Below are 12,895 nucleotides of genomic sequence, written 5' to 3' on the forward strand. Positions count from 1 at the left end.
AAGGCAGACAGGGTCACGTTGTAATACTCTCTTAGTTCTTTAATTCAGGTTTTCACGATAATGACCCACCAGGACATTTGAGTGTCTTTAAAAAGGATGACTAATCCACATGGGTGGAATGTACGAATGGCTCGTTATCTTTATGACTCGCCAGTTTGGATCTTTGAACCTTTTCTTCTCATCTGTTAACATATTTGGGGGATGTCACCCTCATATATTGTGATGACTGTCCTGATCACACGGTCCTGAGCCTGAACGAGCTTTATTCATTCTAGTTTGCATTCAGACGTCGCAATGAAATGACCTTTATATGAATCATATGTTCTATTCTTATCTTGCATCATTAGTCCATCACCTTGCGTCCGGGGCGCCTGTAATGGCATTGTGGTAAATATTTATGTGCAAAGACATTCCTTACAAAGCAGATGTTAAGATGTTGAAGCCCTGATTATGGCGCTATCCTGATCCGGCTGCATTCGGGTTCATTGTGGTTCTTTTTCCTTGACTGAAAACTCCTAAGTGAAGTCATAAAAGTACTGACTGGAATCTAATAAAGTCAAGTTTAAAAGAATTAGAGTGGATAAATGTCTGCAGCTTTCTGATCCAGTGAAATTAATCTTTCTAACAAGCTTGTCTATGAATGACTGATCATTTTCTCTTTTCCACATGATGGCATGAATTTCAAATTGGCAGGAAACACTTGAGTTGAGAGCCTAACTATTTGACAAAATGTTTGGAAGCCAACTCGGACAGATTTTGCTCAGACTGAGGAGGAGTAGAGGAAGACGGCAGGAGGAGAGAGGTGGGGTGACTTGTGACATAATCAAGTGAGGCAGGGCTCTGTCCGCTGGGACTCCCATGATGCCTCTCGCTTCCTTGTAAACACACTGCTAAAAGCTAGGTGAGGCAGCTGCTATAAATAGCTCCTGCTGTACCCGCTACACCCACACATTATGCTTCACACACACACTCGTGCATAAATTTATGCAATGACACATGGATGCATCATACATAAACAAACACAGGTAGACACACACACGCTAACACACTGACATGCCATCCTCTCTATCCTCCCTTCCCCCTCAGTATCTCTCCATTGTGCATCTCTGCTTGGCAGCGCAGCTCTTTCTCCTACTTATCATATGTTGGGTAACAGATGGTGGGTATGATAATTACCAAACAGACTAAACAGTAAGCAAATGAAAAACCCTCAGCGCTCCTCTCCCTGTCTCGCTCTCTTTTGCTCATATGCTTTTGCCACCTTTGACAGTCTGACAAGTCCTTGCTTCCAGGAGAGAGAATAAAATCTCAAGCTGCATGATTTCTGCATGAAAACACACACACACACACACACATACGCAGTAAAAAGATGAGCGATACATTAAATCGTTTCCTACAATCACAGTGCAGTGTTCACCCAGAGCGCCAAAAACCAATTATGGAGCCAACCAATTTTAATGAATCCATTGATTAAAGTGAAGAATCCAGATCAAAATGTAGTTTCGGTGCTAAATCCTGAACCTCATTACAAACTACTGTCATAGCTTCCTCCTCTTTTCCTCAGTCTACAATAAATGTCCTATTTTGTCACGCAATGGCAGTAACACTAAAAGAGGGTTATATTTCATTACACAATCACGTCCACCACACAAACATTTTTGAGAAGATAAAACATTAAAACAGAAGGAATGAGAATCCTTTTCTGTATGACACTATTATTTAATGTAAGTAGGAGCCATAAAAACCCTTTAGCTTTAATCAAACCAGCAGATGCATGAGCAATGTGTCTTGAAGACTAAAATAAAAAGAAAGGCAAGTGTAACAAATCTACCTGCACAATGGCAATGTAGGAGTTATTTTAATCATGTGAGATGAAGTAAAAACGAGCGTGAAGAGTGATGGAGATCAGTGCACCAGAGACGTCTCCCAGTGCTGTCAGAGTCATTCACACGAAGGCAGAAGTGCCAACATGCCACCCAAAAATAGTTCAGTTGAGCCATCTCCACAAGCAGTCAACGCCAGAGCTGAGAACATCAGAGGAGCAAATATTGCTCAATTTCACTTAGTTTTGTAGTTGGGTCAATTCCACTCACGATTGGGTGTCAAACAGCTTACAGTTCCATGCAGTTATCCCGCAACGCTCTGAGTGGCCCAGCTGACCCAACGAGGGTAGACCGGAGGGTTTCTCACTTGATTATTCAAATGAGCAGCAGAAATCAGTATTTTCCATGGCCAATTTAATGAGAAGTGTGTTGCAGTGTGGAAGAGAATCTTTCCTCCAACTCTGCAGTTGAAGGAGGACTAACACAAGTGAAATATTTCCTCTTGTGTGGGGTGTCATAAAAATGTTAGCACAGGCAGAAGAGAAGAAAGCGTGATCACGAAGCTACGAATAATACATGATCACGGGGACAAAAGTGGCTGTTTCAGTTTGGGTGTGCATGCTACTGCCTTTAATTTGACCGACTAGCTGCCATCCTATTGAAATGCTGCTGCTGCAACTTCATCTATGATCATTCATGTGCAGGAAAGAGGTGCTGCTACTGCACCTTCGCCTCAGATGATGGACGACTAACCTGTCTGCACCCTGAAGATGGAAGGCGCTCTGTACCATCATTGCAACAAAAGTAATGGTTCCTGTCACCCTGGAGTTGGGAATCTGCCCCCAAACGCATTACTCACTTCTTTATTCCTGAATTTTCCTCATACAATCTGACAATGTCTCTATCTCCTCCTCCAGTGGCCCCGTGCTCCGATGCTTCTACCTCCTTAATTTGCGCTTCTGAAAATGATAACTATTAAGCAGGCTATATTTCATGATTAAGCCAAAGTAATGCCTTGTCTCTTCTATCTCTGCTGCTCTAAAATTTTAATGAAGCTCCCGCGGAGAGAAGGACACTGTAAGAAAAGAAAAATAGTTTTTAATTGCTTCTACGCAGACGTTTCTTGAAGTGACACCTCTGGTTTTAGTTGAACACACTCATCACAGACTCTCATTTGCTTGAGTTTCATGTCAGAGAAGGAAACTCCCCCAGGAGGCTTTCTCATGTCCTTTTCTTGCATCCTTGCTTCCTCTCCTCATCTCATAATTCCTTCCAAACTTCCACGGGTCTGTTTAACTTCACTTCATGATTACAGCTGCTTTTTTTGTGCTGTTGCCAAGCAGTAATCGTGTTTCTGCTCCCCCTGTAACCATGAAACACATCTTTCATTACACAAGAGATATAGCCATAGTTGCAGTGAGGGGGGCAGGGGGTCCTTGGGTGCTTGTTTTGCCAAAGGCTGCCTGGCCTATAAATCCATTTCTATTCATAAACACACATCCATCTTCATACACACACACACACACACACACACACACACACACACACACACACACACACACACAAAACCTTAATGGGCATCCCTGCAGCACCTGACAAATGGGGCCAAGTAGGTATGTGTGACGGGGAGCAAGAGCTAAGCACATACTAAAAGGGAAACATATTTATAATAATCAGTACATCCTCACATCCACCCAAATAGGTAATTTATTAATGACTGCTATAACCACATTTACGTCCTGTTAATGTGTACAAATGTGGCAACACGAGTGTGGAGACGTCAAAGGCAACCCTGCTCTGCAGCTGTTGTTTTTTTTAAAAGAAATAACCCACATAAGACAAACGGCAGTTCCAATCCTGCCAAGCCTAACAGGTGGAAAGACCATGAGATTATTAAGGTGAAACGTGCAGTTTTACACCTGACACAAACAGTATTCCTTCCTGTCTTCCACCATCCACCTCTCCCTGCAGCTATATGGACACACACGAACTGCATATCTTGTTCCTTGGTTATCTGTTACTTCAGCATGTTGGATCTTTTGGGCAACTGCATTGTCAAGCTCTCCAGGCATTGCTCTGGTTAAGAGGGTTTGTTTTCACAGTATTTGATACGCATAGTACACCTTCAATACTTCTGGATTTCATTTATGTAATGGATCTCGAATGTAAATGATTCACACAAGTCTCAGAAACAATGAAATGGTAAAGAGGCAACACAATTCAGACAAAACTGTTTTGACAACAGTGTAAAATGCAAATGAGCGTTGTAGATATACACAACCAAAATCAGGAATAGATTCAATCTTTCACACCAGCATTTTACGTCCTGCTGCTGCATTTCTTCTTGTCTTGCTTTGACATCGCAGTGATAGTCGCACTGAATTCAATCAGATTTCGGTGACTTATTGTAAATTTGCACAGCAGATGAGACTGAACATGAGGAAATATTTCCAAAAGTGTGAGGATGATTGTGTGATGCAGGGCAGAGACTGACGACTGGAACCTATGTGACTGTACATAACAAAAATGCTTGAGAAAATGAGGCAAGTGGAAAATGGGTCGATTTCCCCTTCACGTACCGCCTACATCATCACTTTTCCTGTGAAACTTTTCCTGAACAAATCCCGGCCAGCCTTGCTGCAGCCTCAACGAGCAGGCCTCTCCCCTGCATCATTTTCTCAGCGAATGCAAGCTTCCTGTTGCTAACCATCTTTGATCTGTTATCTGCTTTGGCCCCAGGGTTGATATCAAGAAATTATACTCAAATCTGATTTCATCTGGGCTCACCCAGACTCAAATGGCCATTAAATCGTATTTTGTCATCCCCCAGAGGCCTCTAACCAAGTTTACCAGCCTACTACCAGGAATGAGAAGGGGTTTCCAAACCTATAGCCAAGTCAACAACATGGCAAACAGTAAACTACCAAGTAATTACGCATGGCTCCCTAAAATAATTCTACCTCTTTCATACGGTTCTACAGGAGTGAGTCTGATCAAACATGGGAAATCCTCACATGCAAGCCAGTGCATCTTCCAAAGAGATGCTGTGTCACTCCACCTGCACTGGTGGACTATAACTGGGTTTGGAGAGCTCCTGGAAGGACACGATCACCACCGGACAACTTTGATGTCCTCGTTTCTTTCATGATATGAATCCTCAGTTTTAAGGAGCTGCTCTTCACGGCTGAGTTAATGAGAACCTATTGAGTTCCCTGTCCTTAGTGGCTGCTTCATTTGAATAGAGTTGTTTATTGTGCAAATCAAGATTTCCACTTCTTTGTAATCAGAGAAGCCTTAACCTTTGAGCATCCAGATCTAATCAGTTCATCCCTGATTCCTGGTGAGTCAAGGGATCCTTAGACGTCCCAAAACATAATAATAAGCACAGAGCCAAGCTAATGACATCTAGTTTCATTATTTTCACGATCTGACTGAGTAAACGCTAACAAAAATACTCACAAGAGAAGATTAAACACAGATGTCTTTGTCTCAAGCTTCCGCTGAGGCCACTGAGCTGAAACGTTTGCTGCTTTGTTTTTCTTGGGGCCACTCAGCATAGTAATTAGGGAGGGGACCCCCAAAACACAAAGAGCAGAGAGAAAATGAAGGGGAGCCCATAGAAAAGAGAGAAAGTGGAGGAGAGTGTAACCAGGATAACAAACTATTTCCTGCTGCTACTGAACCTCATCACCTTCATAGACCTGCACTGCTTAGAACAGTTCCCTACTTCAGCATAAAGTTAACTCGAGGTGCAAACAATGATTTTATTTTAGTTTTTGAGCTTCTTTAGAACACAATATCCTAGAGCATTAACAGAAGTCTGTTTGAGTTGTTCTGCTGAAAATACAAAAATCTCCTTGTTTTTCCCCTCCATGTAATCAGAATTTTCTCAAGTAAAAGAAAAAAAGTCATTAATTCTGCTCTGGTCAACTAATTCATGAATGAATCACCATATATATTAGATGTTAACATACAAATTCATGAAAGGAAGCAGGGTTATGTTCCAGGTATCAGAACTCATGAAGCCCACTGTGAAGACATTTGAAATTACCAATTCATTAGCAAAAGCACAAATTATCATTTACCGCTGAACTCTTTGTCTCTTCTGAGTGTTGTGCTTCTATGTTTTTCCCAACACCTCTTCCAAGAGTCCAATAATGGCTGCATTGTTTAGTGGCCACCAGCATCACTGGTGGCAAAATGCTGCTCTCACTCACTCTCACACACACACACACACACACAAACACACACACACACTTGCAGAGCTTAGCTAGTCTATGGTAGGAGAGCAGTTAAAGTGAAAATTAGGTAGTTTGGCAAGTGTCGAGAAGCTGACATGCGTTACTGTGTGTGTTGTCTATCTAGTAGGTATGTGTGTGTGAGAGAGAGAGAGAGCGAGAGAAAGAAAGAGAGACCATGAGTGACTTGGCCGAGCCAGTGGAAAATGTACGAGCCACAAACGATGACGCTGGAGAGGGGACATGAAGAAACTACTTCCTGAAAAGCTATTCAACACTTTGACTAAACTCTCTCCATCAGTCTCTCTCTCTCTCTCTCTCGCTCTCAGTGAGAAAACAGCGTTTCCCTAAATGACTTCACTCTAATTTGTGAATCAAAACTGTCCTTGTTTCTACTTCTTCTCAAGGCCATTGAACATTTCACGAGTGCTGAATGATACAACACATTTTTCTTCATTAAAACAACCTTCCTAGTTGCACGAGCAACTTTCTAGCCACCTGGTGGCAGTCTAAACCAGTTGTGGCCAAACTTTAAGATAACTTATGCTGCGGTGGACCATCACAAGAGGTAATCTACACATTTGTTTGTGTTCCGATGACCAGAACCACCTGTAGGACTTCGTTCAGGGGAAAGAAAAGTTTTCACTGCACTGGTAGGTAGGTGCTTCTGAGCAGGCCAGGGATTAACTGCTACTCAGACCATCAAATAAATTCGGTGAGCAACAAAAGGACAACCTGGGGTAGTTTGCTGCATGACAGTTTGTGTTTAATTTCACATTGGTGTTGTAAATGGCACTCCACAGCAACAGAAAGGACAACAAGGGGCAAGGCCTGTGCATTTTTGCACTATTCAATGATGGAAAACCAGCTCATGACAGTTGCAGAGTTACATGTTGATTTATCTCCCGTCATGTTTCTGTCCACAGGGTGAATTTTAGTCCAATATTCCATCTCCTTTGACTGTCAGTTCACATAACCTCCTGAGGAAAATAACTGGCTCTTCAGCTGCTAAATGCTCAGAGGAATTCACTAGCTGGTGGCTACCTGTATTGGCTTGACCCAGAACAGTAAAATTGCAGCCAGACTGCTAAATAATGAGCAGACAAAGCTGAAAAGAAAACATAAAGCTGCTATAAATCAGTCTACTCTGAAAAAAGGAGGTCATGGAGGATGGTGTTTTCTAAAGAGCATAATTACAGAAAATAACATCATAAGCAGACTAAACTGGAGCGACATTCACGCTTTCCTCCTCTGTGCTTTGAAGATATTTAAGTTCATGCTGCAACAACACACACACACACACACACACACACACACACTAAAAAAAGCACACAGATGCACATAACACACATGCGTATGATCCACACACTATAATCATCCATCTTTCATAAACCAGATGCCCCCCCCACTCAGGTAATTCAGTTCAGCCCTACAAGGAGACACACACACACACACACACAATCTCTCTCTCTCTCTAGGTCAGGTAATTAACAGTCAGCAGATCTAAACTAGCCTAAATCTAATCAACCACCCAACTTCCATTCCCCCCACGGGTTTGCTTTGCATATTTTACACATACACACTTTATTTCCTTTTAAATCTTTCATCCTTTTTTCCCTCCTGCCTTGTTCCCTTCATCTCAATTAACCACAGATTTGTCATTTTTCATGACACATATCTGTAATTTAACACACCTGTTTTTCAAGAGAACTCAGGGTCTATTTTTAGCTTCCATGACAGGTGGCACATTCTTATTTGTAATCACGTTATTTTATTTCCGATGGGTGTCATCCACATCTGCTCTTCTCCAGCCCTCAACTTCAGTCTCTGAGTGCAATGGAGAAAAATTGATTTGAGATGGTGAACTCCTCTTCCTTGCCCTTTTCTTTTTTTAAAAGGAAAGTAAAGGCACATGTGTCTATAATCTGAAGAGTTCCTGTATGTCATAATTGGCTCTGTTTTGGCAAATTAAGTACAGTTTTCATGAGTTTTGTGCGTTAGAAAAATGTTGAAAAAAATAAGGAATTTTAGCTGATACCTCGAACCTGTGTCTGATTTCTTAAGTGTAAAATATTATCAGGCATACTGAGGAAAAAACAACCTAATTCTACCTCCCAAGTTCCCACAAATACACTCAAATCTGATGCTTTCACAGTCATGTGGCCAACAATTTTGTCAGAGTTTTCATGCAACTGCTGCATCTTATTATTTCTACAGGGGTGACACGGTTTATTCATCTGTTAAGTTACAGCATGTGTGTGAGAGTGTGTGTGTGTTTGTGTTGCACAGCTGCCTACAAAATAAGTTCTGCCTGAGGTCTGCCTCCTGCCTCAGCAGAGAGAGATGGAAAGCATGGAGGATGGAGGGAGGAAAGAGTGTGAAAGGATGGAAAACAGCTCTGAGACTCGGTTTAGCCCTCAGGAGACTGGATTAAACAACAACACAGAAACCCATCCACTCTCAAACACACACATACGGGGACAAGTGGCTCCTTCCTTGCTCTTGGACAATTTTTCCGGCTCATTCGGTCCTTTTAAAGCTTGCGAGCAGCAGCCATTACTGCCGGTAGCAAGAAGGGCAATGAGACCCATAAACTCATAAAAGTCTATTTATTGTCCTATTTCTTTTGGCGCGTGCTCATTCATGCTTCATACAAACAAGCAAATGTGTCCTGGAACATCTCCTGCATCCCCTCAAGCAGGTTCGCTGTCCTACAGCTCATCAAACCTAAGTTGCAGCCAAATGGTCTTTGTTGCTGAGGAAGGTTCTCAGCAGAGGGAAATGACCTGGAAGAATGTCAGCAGCAGCCTGGAGAAGACGGGACGCACTGGACACTTGGATTTATATACTTAACAACTACAAATCAATAATACTTAGCTTTGGTAACCTCACATGCCTTTTCAGCTCAACATGGCAGCTTTTTTAAGCTACAAGCAAAACTTAGGAATCTAGGTCAGGTTCAGAGACGCAGACTGGGCTGTGTGACAAGGCATTCTTAATACACATACCAACATTAAAGTTTACTTCAACTTTTAATACGAGTCAGGTAGACAACGCCGTATTCCAACCCTCTCGTAACCTACTTAGCAACAACACTCACTTCCAAATCATAACTGGATCACAAGGTGCTAAAGAAAACCCACATCACCACAAGGACCAGATTAATCTATATTCCGAGTGTTAATCTGAAAACCAGCTTTTCTTAAATTCCGGTCTTTGACGCGTTGTGGCGAGCAGTCACATGGGAGGGAATGGATGCTCAAGAACATCAAATCTCAGAGCTCAGCTGGGATGCGTTTCCTTTTTATATGATTACATTTACAACATTACTACAAATGTTACATAATGGAGGGCGACAGGACGAGAGACACGCAACACAAGAGGAGGACACACACACACTCACACTCACACAGGAGGACACCAGCAGCAGTGTGACATGACACAGCTGAAGACAGGATTGGATTAAAGAGTGGGCAGGAAGGCAATAAGCAGCGAGCATCACCAGCCCCATGAATATCTCACACACATCAGAGCAGCTGGGCCCCAGCAATCAGCTCTGAATTATTCTTTTACTGTTGAAAATCTACATTTTAGATTGGTATCATTTCCTGCAGGGGCATCAGCATTTCTGACTGATTGACTATTATGACTCGGAAACAAGGAAGTCATACTTGCCCTGACATCTGTCTACCTTTCACCACAATGACAGAAAAACTACCAGGCTGAATTTCACCAAACTTGGACGAGGAGCAGCAAGAACCAAGTAAGGACCTGGGTTTTTGGTTTGAGGTCTGTGGTTCACAGCTTCAGATATTTTAACTTTTTGCTCTCTGATATAATTTCCAAGCTTTTTAGGTGTCTTAAATATGGCGGTTGGTAACAAGTGGCTAAATGAGAGCAGACAGAGGTTGCTTGGGACATTACACATCACTCCAAAAACAGAAGCGCAAAGCTAATGCCAGTATGCGTGGTGGAGTCGTTGCTTCACAGCATAAATACTTGGGGTGACCGCATCTGTGCTTCACAAGCCACAAAACTGGTTTTCCTTTGTGCAGATTAAGTTGCTCAACAAAACTTTGTTATCAGCGACAATCCAAAAATTCATCATGGGAATCCACGGTGACACCGACTTCCATCGCTGCACCACAGGAGCGGTTCAGATCCAAAATGTCCTGATCCCCCACCTGCCAAAAAGCAACCCACGAGCACATGTTCATTAGATCCTTTAAGCCCAGCTGCTCTGACGGTGCTGATCCAGGCCACACAATTATCACGATTCCATCAGAATCACATCCGCACATTTCAGACATGTCCCAGAATCAGCTCCCTGCTTGGCTCCAAAAAGGCCTTCTGCAGAAGCTTTTTCCTGAATGAAAATAAACTCAAGAACCTCAGGAGACTAATCTGTGGAGTGCCCCTTCAATACCATATTCAAGGTGATAATTTGCCTCTGAATTACCCTCACTATGATCTACCAGGAGTTACAGGAGGATGAAATGTTGGAGGACGACATCAAAAGCGTTCTCTCACTGCATCTCTCCCTTCATAAGGCGTTTCCTCTGTAGCTTATATGACATCTGTCATCACACGCTAACTCTGTGTGAGCAAAGCGTGTCCATAGAGACGCAACAGAGATGGGAGCACCATTAACGTTGCATTGTCACAACGGAAGCTCTGTAGAACACTGGGTTCAAACACACACACACACACACACACACACACACACACACTGGAGATCAGAGTGCCGGAGCTGTCACTGAGGTCAGGCGGGAGACGTGCGATATCTTGACAGAAGTGAAGTGTTCAGTGACACAGAAAGACACGTGACACACACACTGCGGAGCCTCACAGTCTGTCCCCGTCCCTTTGTGTGACCACGTGTTCAAGTGTGTGTGTGTGTGCTGATTCACGTCTGCCTGCATTTGTGCATTCAGTCACAAGCGAGATTAAGGGTGTTGGCGTCAACATAGCACGGGCCTCACGATTACACTGGAGCTTTTTAGCTGGGAACTTGATTTTCTTGACCTCATCACCTCAGAAGAGTGTGTTTTCATCAGTGCCTGCTTCTTTGTTACCAAAACGACAATTCATTCAAGAACCCACTTTCATGTCAATCCATTAATTGTCATTTCAGTGGCTTTTGCACACCTCTGGTATGACTCAATCTTCATTCTGCCCCATCTACTTCATTATTATATCATTATGTATAAATCTTACATAATAAAGAAGTTGCTGGCACACGAGCTCCACAGATGAAAGCCTAAATATTTAACATGAAGCACAAGCTGCTGAGGCCGTTGGTCCCTCATGTTTATTAACTCTATGATGCTCATGTCATCATAAGAGATACTGTTATTCTTTTGAATCAGTTAATTAAATCTTGATCCAAATCTGGTTTTAGGAAATAGACGATCCTGCCAGCGTCTGTCAGACATCAAGCACAGGGGCTCAGCTTTAATGAGCTCCCTGAACACAGGTGTTACCTGCGGATGCCTCACTAGGATGAGAGACAGGTGTCCACATCTACTTGTTTACCAACAGAGGACAACACGGGGAGGAAAAAAAATGCCCGCAAAATCAAGAGGAACAGCTTCATCTTTGCATAATCTGCTTCCTGTCATTTTAAGAACTCTGTAATTCATTTTTAATGCTTAAATGCATTATGTAGAGCATTCCGATTTGGCTTTGTTCAACAAATCAACCTCCCATGTCTGTCTTGTCCCGTCGCTGTCTCTGTATACATGGTGATTTGAAGCTGTTCCGCTTCTCTATGTGTGTCTATTGAGAGACTCTATTTACCTGATGCTGTCACTCAGTCCCCTCCTGCAGTGATGAGCCTGTTGAATAAAAGCCACACAAAACCATCTGAAACAGAAGGATGGCCGTCACTCAGGGCTGAATTCAGTTAACAGCCTCTTTCTGAAAAACAGAAACCAATGAAACTAGGATGTGATTGTGTATTAAAATCGGTGGACACTGGGATGCTGACCTTGTTTCTAATGAGCTCACCTGGAGTCACCTCACTCCACCACAGGCTGGGAGCTGCTACTTCCCTCTGAGCTGCCTGGAGAACAATACACAGCTCCTTCAGTAAAAGTAGAAATACCCGGATGAAACAGTACTCTAGTAAAGGGAAAAGTAAGTTTAAATATAGCCAAAGTTTCAAAACTTAAGAGTACAATTTCAACAGGCCCACACCCTGAAGCATCTGTTTACTTGTGAAGAAAGAATTCCCATTCATCTCTAAATTTGAAGTTGTATCAAAGTACATCAGTTCTGAAACATTAATTCTAAGTCCATTTCAACTGAGCATCATATAATCTGATATTCAGATATAGTAACTGTAAATTAAATAAACTTCACTTTTGTCCAAATTTTCTGAATAAAAAAAAAAATAATAAAAAAAACAGGTCAAAAAATTCGCCATTTCAAAAACTCATAATTCCTACGATAAAGTGGTACAAGTTCCACTGTCATGGAGTCGATGCAAAATGTTTTCCCTCAAAGTGATTAAATGTGTTCAGACGCATGTAGCGGAATAAAAACACCCCCACCCACCCCATAAGAAGCTGAAGCACCTTAGTAAAATACAGCACTTGAATACAAATATTTTCTGCCTCGTCTCAACTTTCTATCCAAACGACAATTATCGACTATCTGAAACTACATCTGGGTCGAACTCAGGCGCAGCTCATTAATTTTCGGCAGTTGGAGACGTCCGCCATGACAGGTCGGCTCGAACACCTGAATGTCGCCTCGCCTCGTTTAAAACTGCCGCCGCTGCCAGCTCAGGCTACTTAGCTTTCACTTGGACTCACCTTTGCTTGTTTTAAT

The 12,895-nt window shown here is 42.5% G+C and overlaps 1 long non-coding RNA gene across 7 annotated transcripts in view; it reads right to left on the minus strand.

Annotated features, from left to right (window-relative positions):
- The window catches only part of LOC147272741 (uncharacterized), a 108,733-nt gene extending 96,117 nt beyond the window's left edge, over nt 1-12,616 (minus strand). For all 7 annotated transcript variants that reach the window (XR_015112269.1, XR_015112281.1, XR_015112277.1 and 4 more), the window contains exons 1-2: nt 12,071-12,616; nt 11,861-11,980 (exon numbers count right to left, since the gene is read on the minus strand). This is a non-coding gene — a long non-coding RNA (uncharacterized LOC147272741). The remainder of the gene's footprint in view (nt 1-11,860; nt 11,981-12,070) is intronic.
- Nucleotides 12,617-12,895: the final 279 nt, after the last annotated feature.

The sequence above is a fragment of the Aulostomus chinensis genome, chromosome 1, assembly GCF_037954235.1.
Source record: "Aulostomus chinensis isolate RoL2024-O1b breed Wild chromosome 1, RoL_Achi_v1.0, whole genome shotgun sequence".
NCBI lineage: Eukaryota > Metazoa > Chordata > Actinopteri > Syngnathiformes > Aulostomidae > Aulostomus > Aulostomus chinensis.